Here is a 23112-nt window from a genome sequence, read left to right as displayed (position 1 = left end):
ACCCCAGAGGTAGTTTGGTCCCTACAGAGAGGTAAGCTTGGGATTGACATATCTTTCAGGCTCAAAACTATGTTCTTGTAAAGGCCTTCTGAAGTCACACTGGCTTCCTCAGGCATTCACATCCTATCATTAATACAATTCACATGTCCTGGCAAATCTTTCGCTATATTAAATAGCAGTTCTTTTAAAAAGAAAACATCTCTCTCAAAGACCTCATATCTAACACTATATAGAGAAACTTCATTTTGTGAGTAATTTTCCAGTCTACTCCTCTGGTGAGAAATCTGACAATTGGACATCAAAAACCACTAGATAAAAAGGGAGATTTTTGTGAGAACTTGGGAGGTCATGTCTATTGGAGAATCAAGGACTGCCCCATCAGTTGGTCCCATCTGGACATGTTTCTACAGACATGCCCACAGGAATGCACCACCAATGTCCTGAGTAATTCTAAATCATTCAAGTTCACAATGAAGATTAACTTTCAAACTCCTTTTCCTTCTAATACAATTCCCCCAAGAGGAGAAATCGAGGCATCAGGCAGCCTTTTCAGATAAACTGACCCCCATGACGTATTCAGCAAATGTAACTCTCATACCTCCTCTGGAAGGTTCTAATCCATCTTCTTTTCCCCCATGCCTTTTATAAAATGATTTTTTCCTTTTTCTTTCAACAATGTAGCCATAAATATCTACATTAAGTTTTAGCCAAAGAATTTTGATCATGGCAGTTTGAGAACTGGGGTGGTGACAAACTCCAGGATCCCCTCATCCCATCTCTACATCTTAGAGCAGCGGTTCTCAACCTTCCCAATTCTGTGACCCTTTAAGACAGCTCCTCGGGCTGTGGTCACCCTCACCCATAAAAATATTTCATTGCTACCTCGTAACTGTAATTGTGCTACTGTAATGAATCATAATGTAAATCTCTGTGTTTTCCAACGGTCTTAGTCGACCCTTGTGAAGTGTCATTCAGTCCCAAAGGGGTCACAACTCACAAGTTGAGAACCACTGTCTTATATTAAACCTCTGTGTGGGGCTAGAAAACCATCGGAGAAGTTGATCCTCATGCTTCACACTGAGAACACATTAAATACAGAAACAGAGTCACAGTCGACAAGCATGACGAGCAATCAACACAGACATGACTAGCTCCTCAGTAGGAGTTAGCACAATTAATCCCCCAAGTGATGTCCTATCCTAGTCACAAAAATCAAATTCAGGTGGATCACAGAGACAAACACGAAATCCAAAGCAAACTTTCATTTCAGGACTAGTAGTAAAAATGATACGCAAAGGTTAGGATAAAAGAAAGTATTAATATTTTTATATTAAAATTAAAAACAATTTATAACAATACAGTAGACAAACTATACAGTAGTTGAGCATATTTGCAATGCAAGTCTAAACTAATGCTTACATTAGTTCACATCATGTATAATGAACTCTCTAATCTAAGGTGGTTATTAGAAAACGTACTTTTAAACATGAAGTTAGACAATACTGTAGCCTAGTTAAAGTGAGTCAAGTCCCCTCCCACTGTGAGCATGAATAACTGTCAAAAACACAATATTAGGTTAAAAACAGAAAGCAAAGTCATATACTACACCACAGAATTTTAAATTCAGTAAAATACCAGTCTGTGTTGTTCATACACAGGTATAATTTCCATAGAGAAATGTGCATAAAACTGAAGACAGGGCTATCTCTAGGGAAGGGGGTTAGGAACGCTTATCTACAATGAGAATTTCTGAAGTATCTAATATATTTTGTTTCTTTAAAAAGAAAAGAGAGAAATAGCAAAAATAGTCCACAGGGAATGGGGAGGTGGCTCAGTGGGTGGGAGCACTTGCTGCTGAAGCAAGAGAGTCTGAGTTCAAACACTCAGCACTCACATAAAAGCTAGGCATGGTCACCTGTGTCTGTGCCCACCAATGCTGAGGAACAAGACAGACAGGTCCCAGGAGTTTAGTGGCCAGCCAGCACACCAAAGCATCAAGTGTCAGGCTCAGTGAGAAACTCAGTCTTAAAAACTGAATCAGAGGTCAATAGAGGAAGACAGTTGACATAATTCCCAACTGCCCCTCTGCCACATAAGACAGATTAAAAATAAAATACACGAAAATAAAGTGTTGATTCTAATTGTACAAGTCGACTTTCACAGACAACAGTGCGAGAGGGAGCTTGCCTTCTTTTAACTCCATATTCTCATTGAAAATTTCTGCAGGGCCTTATTATTCATAAGTACAGATTGATTTTTTTTGCTATTTCCCATCAGATTAGCAATAAATGAAGATTTATCACATCTTTATTTTGTGCTCACATGCATTTTCTGGTTATATAATTGGTACAACTTTTCTGTTAATACATATAAAAGCTATACAGTGATCAATCTTCTGAAACAATTGTCTAGAAGTCTGCCATGAGGGACAATAAAAGAAAAGAGATGAAGGATAGTAATATTCACTGCGGGGTCTTAAAAAATAAAAGACTGAAAGGGGACTTTTAGCTACTAGAACGTGGCTCTTCTAGTAACCACACAGAGGAGTACTATGCAGGCATCACACATGATCTATGACTCCGGGTCTGCTCACACGCATCAGTGTATTAAGTGGGACAGGGTTATGAAACGGCAACTGTAAGAAACTGAAAGACCAGGAGAAATACAAGACAACTAAAGAATGAATAAAGCAACCAGGAATGGAGGACACAGAAACCAGAGAGGTTCCAGGGACCCTGCTCTAATTTTCCTTCTGTTGGTGTGATAAACATCATGACCAAAAGCAGCTTGAAGGGAAAACTGACTTATAATTTCTCTATTATAAGAGGGCAGGCAGGGCAGGAACTCAGTGTAGGAACCTGGAGATAAGAACTGGAACGCAGACCATGGGGGATGCTGCTTACAGACTTGCTCCCCATGGCTTGCTCAGCCTGCTTTCCTGTAGAACCCAGGACCACCTGTCCAGGGATGGCACTGCCCACGGTGGGCTGGACATCGATCATTAATTAACAAAGCCAACCTGATGGAAATATCTTCCAATTGTGGGTCCATCTTCCTGTGTAATTCTAGTTTGTGTCAGGTTGACAAAAAAGAGAACTAGCACGGACCCCCATTTTAAAAAGTTCCAGTGTTTGAAGTGTGACAGAGAGACTTCATCTAAGTTGTATATACTTTTATACTAAAACCAATCATCTTTGACTTTACCCAATAATGTAAATTTGGTTGTGAATACTCAACATTGATGATTAGGCTGTCTCCAGGATAAAAATAGCAATCTTACATATCTCTCAGAGGTATCCATTGCCACTGTAACCTATTTTTGCATATGATATATGGGGGGGGGGGTGTTGTGTGCTTACTGTATTAATTTCTCTTCTGTTGCTGTATTTTTAAAAAAAATGAAGGAGGGAAGGAAGAAAGGAAAAAAACAAAAGCAACTTAAAGGCAAAACGGATTTGTTCTGGTTCACAGTGGAAGAGTACACAGTCCGTCATGGTGGGGAAGAAGACAGGATGGTGGGAGACTGAAACAGCTTCCCACATCCCATCCACAAGCAGAAGGCAAAAGACAAGTGCACACTGCGGATCCATCTGCCCTCTCTGTTTTATACATTCCCACCCAGGGGATGATGTAACCCGTAGTAGGTGGATCCTCCCACCCCAATTATTATAATCAAGACAATCCTCACAGGCGTGCCCAGAGGCTTGTCTCCCAGGTGATTCTAGATCCTGTCAGCTTGACAATTAACACGAGCATCACACTGATGGGATAAGGCAAAGGGCTTCCTTTCTTTCATGCTTTTCTGTTCGCCTTTTCCTCAATGAACGCCCATAACTTTTATAATTTTTGAAAAGCAATTTTCCTTTCAGGAAGAGAACCTGTCACTTCAAGGTTTGCTAAGGTGTTTTATAATGTCTGGGGTGGAACTGACGGGCTTAAGGTACAAAGCTCTTACCAAATGCTCTTAAGAAGGGGAGGTTAGTACCAGCCCTAGCTCTCCTCCCAGCTGTCTGCTCCCTTCCCATTTCCTGTCACTCACCCTAATGTGTTCCCTGATCTCAGAACAAAAGAGAAGAGCCTGTCTGTTAAGGTACATAGTAAAAACATGGACACAAACTCAAATCCAGTCCCCCAAAGAGGAAGCAACCTTCAGCTGTCAACCCTGAGATCGTCATGTGGTGGCTGAGTGCTTTGCCAAGTCTGGGAACTTTGCATCTGTCTTTCTCTGCCCAAACTGATGCAGAGAAGACAGCTTTTGTTGTTTTCTGTCCTCCCAACTTCCCGCCCCATATGCACAGATTCTAAGAGAATTAAATTCAGATTTTTAAAATTGTTTCAGGGCCTCCCATGCCACTGTCTCCTGCCTATTCTGAGTAGGAATTCCCCCTGCATCCCACAAAGGAATATCCATTTGGGAATATTCAATGGCAAACACCACCCATCTCCACGAGATAGAATTGCCCAGCTTTGATGATCATTCTGTGATCAAACCTGGGGTTTGAGTCTGGACGTTGCTTCTGTAACTTCTACATCTGAATGCTGTCCTGTGATTGATGGGCATGGTCTTTGTGGGCTGTGAGCCGTAAACAGCTTCTCTTCTTGCAGGTGAGTTGCAAGGTGTAACGAAGGCCAATGACTGTGATAGCTTTTATCAATTAAACATTAATTGATACTGGCTCACCTCGTTTGCCCTTTTAGTTACTAGTAAACTTAAGGGAAAGAACTATAGCTTCCTCATCTTGATATCTCCAAACGTACACAGTGGCTGGTAATGATGATATAGAAGGGAGACATTAGGAGGACAGAGATGGTGAATGTTGTCTGTTGAGCTGTACCAGGCACTGAATTAAGCAAAGACTTTCACCAAGAGTGTGTGTGTGTGTGTGTGTGTGTGTGTGTGTGTGTGTGTGTGTGTCTCCCAACAGGACTCAAGAATTTATAGATCCTTCTGCCAGCAATAGTTTAAGGCATATCACAGGACACCTACAATTCTCCATAGAATTAACAGTTGCATCTAGCCACACTCGTATATTTAACCAGCAGTTCTTTCTCCCGCAGAAGCAAGAGACACTGAGATGTCAGATGTCAATGCTAAGCCATCAAAGAAACTGAGGCTCACACTTACTCTGTGACTAGTCCATTTCCAGTCAACAACACAGTGCCATTTTGTGCTCCCTTCCCAGTTCCAACCAAGCTAGAAGAGAACAGGAAATCACTGTGGGTGAGAAGAAAGTAAACAGGAAGTCCCTGTGGGTGAGAAGAAAGTAAACAGGAAGTCCCTGTGGCCTAAAAGATGCATCAGAACAAGAGACTGTTGAGCACAGAGCACCGAGTTTTGCTGAATGTGACACGCCTTCCAAAGTAGATCTGGGAAATCAAAACCTAGGGATAGTATGGGCCTTCTGAAGAGCCAAGGGTCAGCCCTCAAAGGCAACTTTGGCACCCAGAAGGAATCAGTTGCGACAAACAGAATTGGTTTGCTTCTAGTGAGTCCATTTCTTTGACTTCCATAATATTCTCATGTCATTTGAGTTGTTTGTTAAAATCTAGGCTATGGTTTCTCCGGGGCAGGGCACCTTTCCCTTTTATTGATGATGAAAGTAAAACAAAAGTAAAGAAAGGAGGAAGTGATAAGAGACTCATTGGTTCGCTCTGAGGGAAAGACCTCACTTGATGAGAAGAGGAAAAGAAGCATGGAAAAATGCTGCTGATAGACTCCAGGATCAAGAGTCCAGCAGGTGTAGCCCCAAGTCAGCACAAGTAGCATCCTTCCATGGATAGATGGTATCTCCCTTCTCAGACCAAACTCAGTTCTAAGAACTCCTTCCAAGACCCCCGTCAGGAGATTCTCTGTCACCACAACATCGCCTCCCCAATTAAGGTAAAACACCAACTTGCCATCCAGATATGGGGTCTGTGTTCAGTGATATTTTTTTTTTTGCTGCTGTGTCAAAATTCCTGATTAGAAGCAACTTGGGAAGGTCTAATGTCATCTAATGTCAGCTTTCTGTTTGAGGAGATCAGACCATTATAGCAGGAAGGCATAGCAACAGGAGTTTGAGGGGACCGGTGACATCATGTTGTTTCTAGAGTCCAGAAAACAGTGCAGAAAGGAAGCAAACCCACCCCAGGGGTTTACTCACGAGCAAGGCTCCATCTCCTAAAGGTTCCACCACCTTCCTAATCAGTGCCACAGCTGGGCACCAAGTCTTCACCCACAGACACGGTCCTTCAAACTGAGACAGGGTGCTTGTAGCTCCACTCTACACAGCATGAGCACACCGTGTGGCACTGTACAACAGCCAGTGTGCTTTAGGACAAAGAGGGCTGCATGAACAGGTGAGACTTGCTTCACAGACAACTTGGCCCTCAAGATGAATGATAATCTGAGGCAATGATTTTAAAAATCAAAGTGAGCACACACAAAAATCCATGGACAAAATGCCAATTTTTAAACAAAGACTAGGTCAATGCTATTGATCTCCTTTTGCCTCAGATTCCATGGGGCTCAATAGTCACTGATCCTGCCTTGGCCTGAGACACAAGCATTTGTTCACCACAAAATGACTGGATTCGTTTGGAGATTCACGAACATTATCTTAAAATATTCTTCCTCTTGGGTTCTGAGATTTAGGACTCCCTGCCATGTTTGGGGTCTGAGATTCATGTCCCCCACCTAAATGGCATACCATCTGATAGCTCTAATTCACATTGCATTCTAGACTTTTCTCTTTCCTGTTATGTCTGTGTAGAGGACTGGCTCCCAGAAGCTGGCTGCTCGGATGTCCTGGGCTCTTGGTTATTTTTTTTTCCATCTAGTTTCCTCTTGCCCTGGGCTTGCCTTCATCAGAACATTTTACCTGTGACCTGATGTCACCTCTTCCAAAGCCGTGAGAGCACTGGGCAGGTAGGTGTTTTGTCCCCTTCTGGAGGAACTGATTCCTCGTGATACTGCGGCTGTAATCTCATCAGGCTGAAATAACTTGACACTCCCATTGGTCTGAAACACAAGTTGTTTTTCCTCTAAACCTCAGGCCTAGGGTTGTTGCTAGCCTCTGAGAAGGCTGCGACCATGCTGTCAGCTGCATCTCAGTCATACCACTCACCAAGAGATTCCCTGAGCAGCAAGGAAGGAGAGGTGCTTGAAGCCAACAGTGGAGGAGCTGCAATCCAGGAGGGACTCTTTCTCTGAGAGCTCTCTTCCACCTGAAGGAGACCTCAGCTAGGACAGAGATCTAGACAAGATCTAGACAATAAACACTTCAAATTCCAAAGAGTCTGTCACATGGGCCAATGGTTCTTGGGTGATTAGCAGCCTCTAGTTTTGTTATAAGAGGCCTCAGGACACTGATCAACTATGGACTAGGTGAGATGGAAGGAAAAATGAGTCCAAACAACCCTTCCCCGTAGCAGCTGTTGGACCACAGTGGGAATAACTGCCCTGGTTATTTCAGAGGACTGTCAAGATGTGAGTAGGTCACAGAGGAAATAGTTGGAAACTCTGTGACTCCAAACAAATGTAAAATATACTGTTTCAATAGTTAACTCACCAAAAACGATTAGCAAGAACGTTTCAACCTGACCCACTAAGACAAGAGGTGGCACCCATATGACACACAAGGCAGCATGGGCCACAGTCCTGAGAGAATGCCTGCTGTGGCAGCACACCCCACAGGTAATGAGAAGAAGCATGTCTAGTTCCTTCTTGCTTTGACTCACTGTGGTTGGTGAGAGTATGTTTTCACAGTAGGCTGAGCAGACATGGGCCTGGGTGAAGTGGCAAGAGAACACTATGCGGACCCTAGAAGCCCTGTGTGGTGACCTGAGAAAGAGGGCATGTGACACATGAAAAGTGAGCTAGAGTCTCTCCTGGGCTCCCCTAGAAAAGAGGAGTTGTAAGTACACCCTGCATGGAGGGCAGGGGCACGGGGAGAAGCAGTTTGGGGAACCTAGCATGACCACAAAGTCCCCATATAGCAGGGACGTGTCACACGGGATTCTCAAAAGCTGTTACAGAGCATGTAATCTAGTATTGTGGGCATCTGCTTTTTCTTCTTTGACTGTCTGGCCACTAAGCCTGCTTGCTCCCTTTGTTTGCAGCACACCTCTCAGTGTCCCTAAGTATAGAGACAAGGTCCCAAAGGGCAAATAGTCATTTCTCGGGCATCCTTTGTAGCTAGATGCAAGCACAGAGCTAAGGTCCATATAGCCAGACTTTTATTCAGGCCTTAAGAACCATACAAAGAAGAAAAGTGTCCCCTAACAGTGGCCACGGCAACATCCTTAAATTCTAGGGTCAGGGATGCCCAATGACCTGAGCCAGAAGCAGAGGTGGTACCTACAGAGGTGCCCTGTGTTCAGTGACATCACTGCAAACACCTCGTAGGCTCTTTCTGGAATGTGGCTTGAGTTGTGGCTCCAACTGATCTCTTGTCTATGCCTAATTTACAAAGCCGGATCAAAGTAAATATTTGCACATTCCCAGGTACAGGGCAATGTCATGTGAGTGCCCAGCGAGAAGGCAGCTCACTGCTCATGTAGAGAGCCATGAGAAAGAACCATCTGCCATTTAAGTCAGCTGATCTGTGTTGCTTTTGTGTTTTAGTTCTTGTTTTGTTTTGTTAGACTAAGCTGATACCTTCTTAGAAGTTCCTTGGTCTACCTAATCTCTGATCAAGAAATTGAGATCTGATTACACCTCTTCCAAGTCTCAGAATACATCACGGAATAGGGAGCAGAAATGATGCTAGAGCTGGAGGATGGATGGGATGCTGTGAACATTGTCTCCTGCATGTGACACAGATGCTGTGCCTATGAACTCACAATGGGCAGTGGGCCCATCAGTACCCCTTCATGGAAGGGAGGGCTTCTCAAGGCCCCCTTAAGCTTCTTAAGGGGCTATAGGCAGTTAATGGTGCAACCACTGGTAAGTTGTACTTAAAAATTCCTATCCATGTGTATGTAAGCAATTCTAGTTAAATGTAATAGGACACACACACACACACACACAAAGAAAGAAACTTGAAAGTAGGTAGACTTTTGGCAAAAGTGGTTCTACAGGAGGTAGAGGTGATAATGGCAGGAGGAATATGATCACAGATACATACATGTATATATGCATACATGTATACATACATACATAAATACTTACATACATATATATAATTATAAAGGAACAAATTTTTAAAAAGAAAATATATCTCCTCACCATTTGCATGAGAATTATTATGATTCACACAGATAGAAAAGTACCCTAGATCTAGACCAGTCACTCCAGCTCCAGGACATCCCTGGACTTTTGATTGGCAACCCAGATCTTTGGCTGAGACATCAACTTAAAGCAAAGGAATGAGTGTAACTGTTCAAGTCTTGTGGGCCAAGATAGACGTAGATCTGCACAGGAGGAAGTTGTACATTCTTGACTTAGGGTTCTGATAACTTTCACTTTAATAAAATAATTCTCCTGTGTGGTGACTCTGGCTGGAAGAAGGATAGCTTCTAGAAGGTGTTCTAGCACGCACTATCTTGCCATGGATCGATGAGGACTTGACTTGCTAATTGAGAAAGGTACCAACACTGGTTAAGAAGATGCTGAAAACTCCTGGTCACTGGACAAAAGGTCAGCAAAGCAGGCTTGGCTGCAAGCCATCCAGTTCTTCAGAGCTGGGCCTGACCCTGTTCTAGCCCTGGTGGTACATCGTGGTTCAGGTAAACAGTGAACTCCTACCCCAGTTAGCCTCCCTGAGAAAAGGGACAAGTAGCATCTGCAAAGTGTGGCTTGAGGAAAGTGGCAGGATTTCTTTTGAGTCACAAAATCAATGAATCATTGAAAAGTCACGGTTACGTGACTTCTCTCAGGGAGACATGAGTAACCATCTATTCACACCGGGTTAGGCACCATGACAGGCCAAAAGAATAAATCCACCCAAGTCTAGCTTGACGGACCAGTAAGTTTATTGAGATTGCTTACAAGAATGTGGATGGACCCAGAGTCGGCTGCCCACTCCAGCATAAGTACCATGACTTATCCCTAGGGGCTCCCTGGGCAACTTGCAGGCTACTCCATCAAATGGAGTGTCCTGGCCTCAGCAATCCTTGTTGCTTGTGTGTGTGTGTGAGTGCATGACTATTGCTTCTCAGGTCCCATCTACCTTGGGTTTTGTTGCTGTTCATCTTATTTTGAGGCAGGGTCTCTTGCTGCCCTGAGGCACACCAGGCCCTAAGGATTTGACTCTCTCTGCTTCCCAGCACTAGGATTCCAAGTTCCTAACACCATGCCTAGGCTTTTTAAGTGAATCTTGAAGATCAAATTACAATCCTCATGATTATACCTTACCAACTGCATTGTTTCCACAGCCTCAGTTCATCCCTTTCATAATCTTGGGAGAGGGGCTTAGTGAATCTTGTAAGTTTCTGAGGCTCCTGAGTCTTCTAAGTTTCTTTGGCTCTTTGTCTTATGAAACTCCCCCATCCTCCTGGAAGAAATGAATTTTAATTTGAAGGATATAGCTATACAACCCTTAACAGCACATATCTCCACTTCTGTGAGTCTCAGCTAAAGTCACCCCCATCCATTCCTGGGAGCCTCCTCCATCCCAGGTCTCTAGCATGTCCTCAAGATGCCCACCCAGCCCTACACACACACAAACACACACATACACACACACACACACACTACAGATTTCCATTCATTCTCCTGACCCTCTGGTCCTCTTTCTCTCTTCTCTCTCCCCACACCTGATCCTGAACCCCTCCCCATCCCCAACCCTATTGGAGCCTAGAGAAACATCAACCCACCTACAAAACTTTCAATTCAAAATTTGTCTTGTCTGCAAGAAATGAAGGGTTGAAAGTTTTGTGGGTGGCTTGGTGTCTCTATGCTCCAATGGGGGTAGGGATGGGAAAGGGAATGTAGCAGAGTCTGAGGGAATATCCAATCGATAACCAGCACAACTTGAGACCTATTCCATGGGCAAGCACCAATCCCTGACATTAATAATACTCTGTTATGCTTGAAGACAGGAGTCTAGCATAACTGTCCTCTGAAAGGTTCCACCCAGCAGATGCAGATGCAGAGACCCTCAACCAAACATTGCCTGCACTGGGGAGAAGAATTAACAGCCCAGAAGGGGATAGAAACTCCACAGGAAGTCCAATAGAATCAACTAACCTGAACCCTTGGGTACTTTCAGAGACTGAATCACCAAAGAGCATACACAGGCTAAACCTAGTCTCCCCGCACATATCTAGCAGATGTGTACAGATGGGTATATGTGGGTCCCCCAACAATTGGAGTGGGGGCTATCCCTAAAGCTGTTACCTACATGTGGGATATGTTCTTCTAACTGAGCTATCTTATCTAACCTCAATGGGGAGGAAGTACCTGGCCTCACAGAGACTTGAAGTGTCAGGGTGGGGGCATACTCTGGGGAGCCCTACCTGCTCAGAGGAGAAGGGAAGGATTGTGGGAGTGGGTAACCAAGAGGGAGACAGTGAACAGGATGTAAAAAATAAAATTTAATTTAAGAAAAGAAGAAGAGGAGATTGGGGATTTAGCTTGTGGTAGAATGCTTACCTAGCAAGCAAAAGAAGAAGAAGAAGAAGAAGAAGAAGAAGAAGAAGAAGAAGAAGAAGAAGAAGAAGAAGAAGAAGAAGAAGGAGGAGGAGGAGGAGGAGGAGGAGGAGGAGGAGGAGGAGGAGGAGGAGGAGGAGGAGGAGGAGGAGGAGGAGGAGGAGGAGGAGGAGGAGGGAGAAAGAAAGAAAGAAAGAAAGAAAGAAAGAAAGAAAGAAAGGAAGGAAGGAGGAAGGAAGGAAGGAAAGAAAGAAAGAAAGAAAGAAAGAAAGAAAGAAAGAAAGAAAGAAAGAAAGAAAGAAAGAAAGAGGAAAAGAAGAAATCAAGCAAGCAATCGAGCAAGCATGGGAGTTATTGCATCCTACAGGTTGAAGTCTGTCACTGAAGGAAGTCAGAACTGGAACCCAAGAAAGAACCTGCAGGCAAGCACTGAAACAGAGACAATGGAGGAATGCTGTCTACTGGCTTCCTCAGGTAGTTTTTTCAGCCTGCTGTCTTATACAAGGCAGAACCACCTTCCCAGAGGTGGTACCACCCACAGCAGGCTGTACCTTCTCACATCAAAGGATATGCCCACCACAGAATTGCTCACAGGCCAATCTGGTGGAGGCTACTCTACTTGAGGTTAACTCTTCCCAAATGACTCCAGCTTATGTCAAGTACAGAAACTAACCAGTATAGACAGACTTGGTAGAATACAGATGATCAGAACTTTAATCAGGTATTGTGCAAAATTATCTTCAGGCCACATGTATAAGGTACATATAAAATATAATGACTTTGGGTTTACATCAGCTTTCTATTCCCAAGATAACTCATAGTGTACATGTAACTATTTCAAGATCCAAATACTCACTGCAGCTGGTCTTAAATATGTCAAATAGGTTTATTTAGCACAAGTGCACACGTGCACACCTACACACACACACACACACACACACACACACACACACACACACAGGGGTAGGGGAGTGTATTTTGCTGTGGTAAGGCCTATGATACAGTCTACAGATAATACAATACGATACACAACATTCTTTTCTTCAGTCCCCACATAGCAAGTTCATCCAATGCTTTCTTGATTCTTGCTCAAATCTCTTATCTGTAGCTAATCTGTAGATGAAATGTAACCTCGATCTGACAAGTGAAACTTAAGTTCAGTCAATGAACTCTTTTCCCAATAAGTTCATTGCCATTGCATATAATGAGATCTACAGAGAAACTTGTGCAAACTCTATTCATTGCACTAAATGTGTTGTTCTTGTTTCAGTGGTCAGTCAAGTCATACTTCTAAGTTTATTTATTTTTCTTACATTTACTTGCTTTGTTTGTGTGTTGTGGGGGAGGGAAACATAGGCCTTAGCACATGGGTGGAGGTCAGAGGGCAATTTTCAGTCACTTCTCTCCCTCCACTATGTGGGTGGGGATGGAAATTAGTCATTAGGCTTAATGCAAGCACCCTTAGCTGCTGAGTCATCACAGGCACCAGGCTTTGAGGCTTAATATGCATTATTAACATTTCCCCTCTCCTTTGTTAGGCCGAGACAATCAATAAAACAATAAGTCAAGCACTAGTTATGGCTTTTGCCAATTTTGTGATGTAAATGCTCTTACTGCCACCAGTTCAAAGCCATCCTCAGATCACCCACCAGCCATGCAGCTGGAGTTGTTGATTTGTACATATTTCTTCTAGAGTGGTCGCAATGAGGCTAAAAAACACTCTTTAAAGAAGAAACGTAAAATAATTATGCCAAGGTATGTGTATTGGTGAGGAGGGGTATCCATTTCATTCATGCTTATATATACAACGTAATGGGTAAATGGATATGCAAGTGTTATGTTTGTGTGTGTGTGTGCATGTGTGAGTGTGTGTGTGCACTGGGAATGTGTATTTATGAGTGCATATGCATGTATGTGTGTATGTGTGTGTGCATGTATATATGTATGCATGTATATATGTGTGTATGTGTGTATGTGTACATGTGCGCATTTAGAACAGAGATTAATTTCAGGTATCCTCCTCTGTTGTTCACCTTATTTTCTGAGACAAAGTCTTTTTAAGAAACTGTAGTCTATCTAACCAAAACCCCCAGAACAACTCTTTTGAGTTGTTCAGAGTTGCCCAAGAGACTCCCAAAATTATTATAGGCTATTACTATAATCTTTGGTTGCCCCCAAAGGAAGAAGATAAGTTTCTTTTACTGAAGACACCATGGACCTCAAACACAGAACCCAGAGTATCCAAGCTAAATCTCACCTGAAGGCCTCCTTCCTGAGTACTAGCTTTTAAGATACCAGAAGGTACCATGCAAATTTCCAGAGAGAACTAATTATCCTACCCAGCTATAATGTCTATGAACTACAATAATGACCAGCATGACACAAAAACCCAAGGATCTATTTAATGGCCTGAACGCCTTGACAATAACCAGCAGCTCTCTAACTGGACTTAAGGTCTTCTCAAAAGAGGGAAACCAGGCCTGGTACTGGAAACCTAGCAAACCACTACTCAGGACTGGTGAAGTCATGAACCGTAAAGGAGAACCTGCAACCACCAACCACCGTTTTACTGACCCTGCATGATCCTTAACCACATTCTAAATACTTAGTTATCCTTAGACCCACAGATAGGTGTAGCTTTCATCACCTCATCAAAGAAACTTCTCTTTGCAACATACAAAGACCATTACAGAAAATTACAACTGATCAAATGCAGAACTGGAGAGCCCAGTCCCAAGGACACACCTACCACGTGATCTCTGCACCAAAAGCTTAGAAATCCTGTGGGAAAGAGGGAGAAAAGCCAATAAGAGCCAGGGGAGCAGGACTGTGAGACTGTCTCCTAAAAATGACAAGGACACTACACCTAAGAAATCTCACCAACATGCTACCCAAACAGAACCGGAACAAGGACAATACCAACAGACATGAAGGGGGAAAACCTAGGAGGCCTCAATCCTAAACAAAGACCTGCAGGCAGCTGAAGAGTGCTGAGAGCTGGAGAAGGAGTTTTTCCTAGGGAAAGCACACCATAGTTTATCCAACACCAAATGGTCAACCCTTAAAATAAATACAGGTAGAAGCACTTAGACTGAGAAGGTTGTATTTATATATTTAGGAATTTACACACACACACACAGAGAGAGAGAGAGAGAGAGAGAGAGAGAGAGAGAGAGAGAGAGAGAGAGAGAGAGAGAGAGAGAGAGAGGAAGAGAGAGAGAGAGAGAGAGAGAGAGAGAGAGAGAGAGAGAGAGATCCTCTGTCTCCACCTCCTTAGTTCTGGCATATGCTACCTCATCCAGCCTTTTATGTGGATGATGATTCAAGCTCAGGTCCTTACCTTAGTTGTTACTAAATTATGTAATTATAAATCCATGTTTACACATACACATACCCCACCAGCCAGCTCATAAGATTCCTAAAAACTCCCAACCCTCAGAACATCAGTGCACAGAGGAGGCCTGGAAGGAGTCACATGTCATATACACACAATCTTTGGAGATGGGGGAGAAGGGTGGCAGACACTTGGACCTCCTGCTCCACCAGACGTCCCCTGTCTTCACAGCAGTTGTGGCTGTTGGAAAGGAAGGAGTCTGGGCTCTGACGGGGACCTGGCATGTTGTTTTCTGGACCCTCCCATTATTGCAAATTTGACCTATTTTCAGATCAGAAAAAAAAATGTTGATTGATTCTCCAGTTGCCAGCTTTGGCTACTGGTTGCACAGACCTCACTCTAGGCCTACAGTCACAGCCTGGGCTTTGACAACACTTCCCATAACTGCAGGTCCAGAAAGAATGACACAGCTGGGGATCATTTTAAAGACAATTTAGGCTAATGAGCTGACTCAGCAAAAGCAGCAAAAAAAGGCAGGAAATGGCTTTGGCTGGAGTAGAGTTTTGCCTTGTTGGCTGGTAGAGGCCGGTTAGAAAGCAAAATGAGACATCTGATTTATTAGAGAAGATGAGGATTTGCTGGGTGGGGCCCTGAATTTGGCTGATTCACAGGGTGTATGTCCATCGAGACTGTGGATAACCATACTCTTTTCTATACAAGCAGGTAAGAAAGTAAATTAGTTCAGCCTCTATGAACAGCAATCAATGTTGAATCTCATAAATTTGAATTCACATTTCTTGTGAGCCAGATGTTCAAGAATACGTGTGGCCACATTGTTTGGTCTTGTAATACTGGATTAGACACAAAATCAGGCTATTTATAGGTGATTTACTAAATGACAATACTTTAAGTCCAGACAAACAAGTACTATGAAACCACTAAAAAGCAAATAGCTATTCTTTATGTCATGTTGTTGAATGATCTTCAAGATATTAAGTGCAAAAGGCAAGACAAACTGCAGTACACTGCCACCACTTGGCTATTTTAAATAGTGTACTGGTATACCTAAGTGGACACAAAATATTTTTGGAAGGATATTCAAAGAAAGTGGGCTCAGCCTCTGAAGAAGAAGAAAACTGATTAGAAAATGAGAGATGAGAAAGACTTCTTAATGTTAATCAGGAATGGTTAATTTTGATTGTCAATTTGAATGGAGCTGTAGTCCATTTTCTCTGTGGCAATCCAGATCAACTCCCACAACTGGCATCAAAAGGTCCATCTTTACCTGTTCATTCAGAAACATGAGGAAGCCAAAGCGAGTCTCTTTTAAAGAGAGGCAGTCTTGTGAGGTGACATGGGCACCGGAATGATGCCCTCCCCATCTCCCTTGCCACCTGTTGTGTAAGACTCAAAGTGAGTCTTAACTACCTGGAGACCACCCTCACAAGTGAAACACAAGAATGGAGTTTGATGCAAATGAAAGAGGTTTATTTTTCTGGCACGTCAGGGTAGACCTTAATCAGCCCATCATGGCAACTAAGCCCCAAATGGCTATAACACACAGTTTTTATACTTTTTAGGGGCACAGGTTACATCAGCAAGGTTACAGTTTAAATTTATTGGCTAAGCATATTGACCTTTGAATCTATTGGCTACCAAACATATGACATGCGTTGGAACTCTATCTGGGACCAGTCAGTCAGGTGACTATCAGTCAGTACATTCTGTGGTTTTTCAAGAATGTTCCTGCTCCTCCCAAGAACTATGGGTGGAGAATGGAACGTGGCCTAGCCTTGACCGGAGGCCGGAAGCTGGTTCTTGGCCTAATCTTGACCAGAGACTGGCAGTCAGACTGGTGGGTATAAGGCTGGAGAAACCCCCTAGGGTCCTTCAGAAATAGGCTGATTCCATGACAGGCTTCAAATTGGCAGTTAAGGAGACTAGGACTAAAGCTCTGTTTCCAAGGAAAGTCCAGGCAAACCTGGGCAAGTCAGTTATTGGAAAAAGAAAAAAACAAAAAACCACCCAGGCTTCAGGCAGCTATTAGAGGCTGTCCTGCCACCTAGCCTGAAGCAAGGACAATGGGTCAGCAACAGTTTCCAGACTTCCCCAGCAACAGTTTCCAGCCCCAGGCCCTGGTATTGGTTCTGGAATTTCTATAGAGATAGACCCAACAGATTAAGGTAGAGATCACTTACCCCAGAATTCCCCTAATGTGCTTTAAATTGGGACTTTGAGCTCACTTCAGGGCCTCCCCATCTTGGAATGAGGGACCCCCACATGCTGATCATCTGCAAAATAAAACACTCCTTACTTTTACACACTATTTGAGACTGGGGTATCATTCTTCAGCGAACAGTGGACCCCTACAGCAGAAGCCAGAGGCCTCTAACCACACCAATGACTCATTGCAATGAGCATTTGCAAGTAAAGATGTATGGGCAAAAGGGTACGCTGTGGGACTCACTGTGACACCCTACAGCATCCACAACAAGATTTTTTATTGTGGTTGTTTTATTTTGTCTTTTCATTTCTTGTTGGGGAGGTTACAAAGAAGTAGATACAATGGGACAGGGAGATGAGTGGGCCTGGGGTACACGATGTAAAACTCTCAAAGAACCAATAAAAAGTTTTTTTAAGTAAGCAGTCTTAATTTCCACTTCAAAGGAATCATAGTCATTCCTGTGCTCCTGGTGAAAGCATTTTCCACTCTAGAACCAAAACCTCTGGTCCAAAAGAGCAGAGTGACAGGACCAATAAGCCAAAACGTTGTTAGTGAGTCTCAGGTAACATGCTCTCACTTATTTTTACAACAGGACTCAGGCTAGCTCATCCTGGAGTCAAGAGCTCCTGTTTCCATGAGGAAAGGAAACCCTGAACTGTTTCCAACTATTTCCACACTCTATAGAGGACCATGTGCAAATTGTATTGCTGTATACTGTTTGTGTCAACTCTGAGAGTCAGAGATTGGCTCCTTTCCTCAGACTTGAGCAGGCTTATCTCAAGTGTCCTCTAAGACTATCTATCCTGAGTCAGGCTGGTGCCTGACCTTCTAACAGAGATGTAGGAGGACCACAAACCTAGGGGTATTAAAGACATCACACCCTTGACCACAGCTGAAGGGTAAACTATTTCCAACAAAGGTTACTACTGTTTATCCCATGATATAAAAGTACCTGTGCTGGCAGGAGAATCTTTGGACTTCAGTCAGTCTTGAAAGAAATCTTGGCCCTGGGATCAAACCCTGGGATCAACAACAGAATAAAGGCAGAACTACTAATGGCCCAGACTCAGCAAAAATAAATATTTTTGTCAGTCTACCAGGTAAAGACCCGAAACTAGCTATCTTAGTTTGGGTTTTATTGATGTAAAAGAGACATCATGACCATAGCAACACATAATTGAAAACATTTAATTGGGGCTGGCTTAGAGTTCAGATGTTTAGTCCATAATCATCATGGTACTAAGTATGGCATTGTGCAGGCAGACATGGTGCTAGAGAAAGAGCTGAGAGTTCTGTACATGAGATGCAGACAGCAGAAAGAGACTATGTGCCTCAATGGGCATAGCTTGAGCATAGACCTCAAAACCCACCCCCACAGTGACACACTTCTCCCAACAAGGCCAAGCCTCCTAATAGTGCCACTCCCTATGGACCAAGCATTCAAACACATGAGTCTATGGGGACCATACCTATGCAAATCACTACATTCCACTCCCTGCTCTCCCAAAGACTTAACATAATGCAAAATGCATTCAGTCCAACTTCAAAAGTCCCTATAGTCTCCACAATGTTTAAAAGTCCAAATTTCAAGGCCTCTTCTAAGATTAATGCAATCTCTTAACTATAATCCCCTATAAAATCAAAATCAAAAAGCAGATCACATACTTCCAACATATAATGGCAGAGGATATACATTACCATTTTAAAACATAGGTTTAAAACCAATGTTTTAGTGAGCGTAGTGAGGAAATGCTGAACCAAAACAAGCCCAAACTCCAAACTCTGCATCTCCATGTCTGATATCAAAGTGTAGCTTTAAATTTTTCAAAGCCTGTTTTTAATGATGGTTCTTAAATTCTTTAACCATCCTTCCGGCCCACCACCCACCAGAGATAGTAGAAAAAGAAAGAATACGGGAGAAGTGGACCTGTTTAGAAAGGTTCTTCGGAGCAAATCCCATCTGTGTTGTCAGGAAATGAGCAGTTCAGTTCACAGGTTAACAGTGGCAGCTTGATCCACTCACAAATACTTCACAGATACACCAGCAGTCCCATTCAGTAGTGCTGGGAGAGCAAACACGAATCAGCAGCAGCAGTCTCATGACCTAGCAGGAACAGCCAGGCCTCAGCCGGATCAGCATGAGTGAGCTGGAGGGATCAGAGGAAACAGGAAAACCACGAGAAGTTCTCAGCTGTGCCTCTCTTAACGAGGCGAAGATCGCCAAAGACGCAAAGCCAAGAAGCTTTGCTCTACAAGCAAGCCCTCTCACAGTCCTTTGAGTCCTATTGACTTAGCAAAACTCCACTCGAGTCTGTCTCAGCTGACATCACTCTGCCAATTGGCCCAAGTATAGGGAAACAGCAAGAAGTTGCAGCACGCCACCAGAAGTTTTTTGGTGTGTCTTTCTCATGGAGTCCTGACAACAGAAGCTCAACTCCGCAATGTAAGGCGGACCAATACGTGTGTGTCCTTGGCAAAGAATCTTTCATCACGTGTCCTTTCACATACTTGCTTTAGCAAACCATCCTTTTACCTGTGTCTGCTTCAGGAAAACATCGTTCAGTTGTTTGCCCCAGCAAAACACCATCCAACCCAACTGACTTTCCAAAGAATCCTTAAGTGTCCACTTCATCAAAGTGAAGTGCTCTTCAGATTTCTCTCTCGTGAGCTGTTTCCATTCTCTGTTAGCAGCTTTTCTGGACAGGTATCCCATGACTGTGGCATCTCCAACACCTTGGGATCTCCGAAGCAATTCAGGCTTCACCTTTACAGCTTCATGCAGTGGAATCTAGGGCCTCCGTGCAGGGATACCCCTGACACATGCCTGGCCTCTGTGGCATTCCTTATTCACAGAGGGAAATTCCATACCTCTTTCTTCTATATTTGACTCTAAAGCCAGAACCACATGGCCAAAACTGCCAAGTTCTTCTGCTTTCTGGGACTGGAACATGGTTCCTCATTCAATTACATCTTCCCTCACTGCCTAAGCTTAGATGTCCCAGAACTCATCCTGTATACCAGGCTAGCCTTGAACTCAGAGATCTTTTGCTTCTGCCCCAGGATGCTGGGAATACATGTGTGGGCCATCATACCCTGCTCTGGCTTTTCTTTAATCCCTTTACAAAAGACAGAAACTTAGCTGGGTGGCATCTTGCCCTTAGGTCACCACTTCCTTTATTCCTTTTAATATCTTTATTCTGTTTTTCTCTTTGAACACAGGATTTAGCTCCATTCCACTTCCTGGTGCCCTTTTCTCCTCAAATTGTACAAAGTTTAACTTTCCTTGCTTAGCATGCTCCTTTTCCTTATAAATCTTTATAAGAGTGACCACTGATAACCACACAACAGAGTCAATGCTATGTAGGCTTAGATTTTTGAAAATATACCTTAATTATGGTTCTTCAATGTTTCAATCTCCCTTCTAGCCCACTACACACCAGAGATAAGGGGAAAGATTAATAGAAAACAGGGGTTGTGGGCTTGTTTAGAAATAGTTCTTTGGGGGGCTGGGGATTTAGCTCAGTGGTAGAGCGCTTACCTAGGAAGCGCAAGGCCCTGGGTTCGGTCCCCAGCTCCGAAAAAAAGAACCAAAAAAAAAAAAAAAAAAGAAAAGAAATAGTTCTTTGGGATGATTGCAATCTTCATTCAGCAGTCCAGTCCACTAGCAAAATACAAAACACAGATCAGCAGTGGTAGTCCAGTCCACTCTGCAAACAACAAACACAAATCAGTAGCAGTGCCTGGATCCAGAAGAAAGCACAAAGTCCAAAGATGCAGCAAAAAGCATCTAGAGGTTCTTTGGTGCATTTCTCTCTACAAACTCAAGACAAGCAAAGATTAGTGAAGAAAGCAAAGTGAACCAATGAAAAGTGTCATCAGCAAAGACCAGTGAAGAGCAGCCTCAAGCAGAGGCTTTTTGGACAAGGGCAAAAGGCAGCAATATTCTTTGCCAAATATCACAAGAATAGTCTCTAGGCTATATGTCAACAGTCTTCTCCTCTGAAACCTCTTGAGCCAGGCCTCCACAGTCCAAATCACCCTCAACACTACTATCTTCCATATTCATAGTAGGATGGCCCATTAAGATGTGCCTACAGCATCCAACTGCTTTGCTAAGTCCCAAAGCCCACATCACTCCAAACAAAGCATGCTCAGCCCTAACAGAGCAACACCCCACTCCTGGTACCAACTTCTATCTTAGGGTTTTATTTCTGTGAAAATATACCATGACCATGGCAACTCTTATAAATGAAAATATTGAAGTGGGACTGGCTTACAGATGTTGGGGTTCAAATATCCAAAATAACCCAAGAAGTCACAAGTGTTCATCAAAGTAAAATCTTTATTTGAATTAGGCAGCAAAAACTAACCAGTCAGGGACTACAGCACATACTCTGGAGCTAACTGCATCTTTGAATGTTCATCTTTGTAAGCATGTAAGCATGACAAAAATTTACTATACTCAAGCCACTACTAATTGATCAAGGCCACAGAACAGACCAGGGAGTTGAACTGTGACCTCAGGCAAAATGTTACAGTGTTTTTAAGCTTCCAAATGACAAACATTTGTAGGGCAAGTGGGCCTTGCCACCAAACAGAAGAACTTGTAAGGTTGAATGAGCCCAGACTCTAGGAATTTCAGAGATTTGAGATCAGCAAGAATCAAACCATTTCCTATAAGATTCTATTCCTGCTTTAGAACATATAACCATGACACTCCACTGAGAGGAGCATGGGCAGTCAGTCACATAATGTAACACCTGGAATCCTTCCCCATGCTAAGAGAGCATCACTAACATCTCAAACTCAGCCAATAGAAGCACTTATCCCCTGAATCCCACCCCATTCCTCAATGTTTACATAGTCCCTGTCCACATGTAATAAAGTACACGTTATTTCACCGAGGATTGTCTAAGAATGACTGTCTTTACTGAGCTGTAACACTTGGGCAAGAGTTCTCTCTCTGAAGCATTCACCGATAGATCTTGGGCCTACCCAGCTGTCCAGGTTTATACTGCCTCTGCTGCCATGGCAGCTGATGAGAGACCTGGGACTTCAGCCACCTGCCCTGCGCAGGCCACCCAAACCCCCTCACTTCATTTCTAAGAGGTATAATATTCCTGGCATTCCCAGCTGGGCCAGAGCCCTGTAGAACCTAGTCATCCCTGGCTTAACTTCACCCTCTTCTGTCTAGTTTGGTGTAGAGGCATCTAATGCCCCAGAGGGAAGCTGGCAGATAGCAGACAATAAGTATCTATGCCAAGTTATGTCACAAATCAGGATTTATGGGTAGGGAACTTCTTAGGAATATGTCTTTGTGGTACACTTACCCTGTTCCCATTGGGTGGGTTATTCAGCTATGTTGGGGTGAGTTGCCTAGAATTCATATCTCAACCTTTCAACCAGGATGTCAGTTACCCATGTACATGTCTCTTTCTGACAAGCAAGATATCAGCTGCCTAGGGAGGTCTTGGGAAATTAAACTTTATTTGAGCCCTATTCAAAACGGAAGTTTTATCCAAAGTGGCTTCAATTTGGTTCCGTCTTCAGAAGTTTAGTCCATTCTCATCATGGCTGGAGACATGGCAGCAAGCAAGCAGCCACGGTGCCAGAGAAGAAGCTGAGAGTTCTACATCTTGAGATACAGGCAGCAGAAGAAGATTATGTGCCAAACTTGGTTTAGCTTGAGACCTCAAAGCCTACCCCACAGTGACACACTTCCTCCAATAAGGCGACACCTGCTCCAACAATGCCATACCTTCTACTAGTGCCATCCATTATGACAAGCATTTGAACACATGAGTCTATGGGGACAATATTTATTCAAACCTCTGTGCTAGCTGAGTGCTTCCTGAACATGATGGAACCAGAGTAGACTGGAAGAGAGATGATGGAAACACCAGCTGCCACCGTGTGAACTTACAGAAACACTACTTGTCATGAGGGTTTTCTTCCTTATTATGCAGTGAATGCATATATTGG

At 43.3% G+C, this 23112-nt stretch overlaps 1 long non-coding RNA gene across 6 annotated transcripts in view; it reads right to left on the bottom strand.

Annotated features, from left to right (window-relative positions):
- LOC147994801 (uncharacterized) overlaps positions 1–19236 on the bottom strand; it is a 340279-nt gene extending 321043 nt beyond the window's left edge. For 2 of the 6 annotated variants that reach the window (XR_015686471.1, XR_015686473.1), the window contains exons 1-2: positions 19058–19192; positions 17105–17197 (exon numbers count right to left, since the gene is read on the bottom strand). This is a non-coding gene — a long non-coding RNA (uncharacterized LOC147994801). Of the gene's footprint in view, positions 1–9934; positions 10476–17104; positions 17198–18082; positions 18151–19057 lie in introns of those variants that run through there. The other 4 variants (XR_015686468.1, XR_015686469.1, XR_015686472.1 and 1 more) reach the window with 4 other exon arrangements.
- Between the last annotated feature and the right edge of the window lie 3876 nt (positions 19237–23112).

The sequence above is a fragment of the Rattus norvegicus genome, chromosome 4 (genome assembly GCF_021556685.1).
Source record: "Rattus norvegicus strain SHRSP/BbbUtx chromosome 4, alternate assembly SHRSP_T2T, whole genome shotgun sequence".
Classification (NCBI taxonomy): domain Eukaryota; kingdom Metazoa; phylum Chordata; class Mammalia; order Rodentia; family Muridae; genus Rattus; species Rattus norvegicus.
Note: the sequence above shows the minus strand (reverse complement) of the source record. Positions and strands in the feature narration are given on the sequence as shown.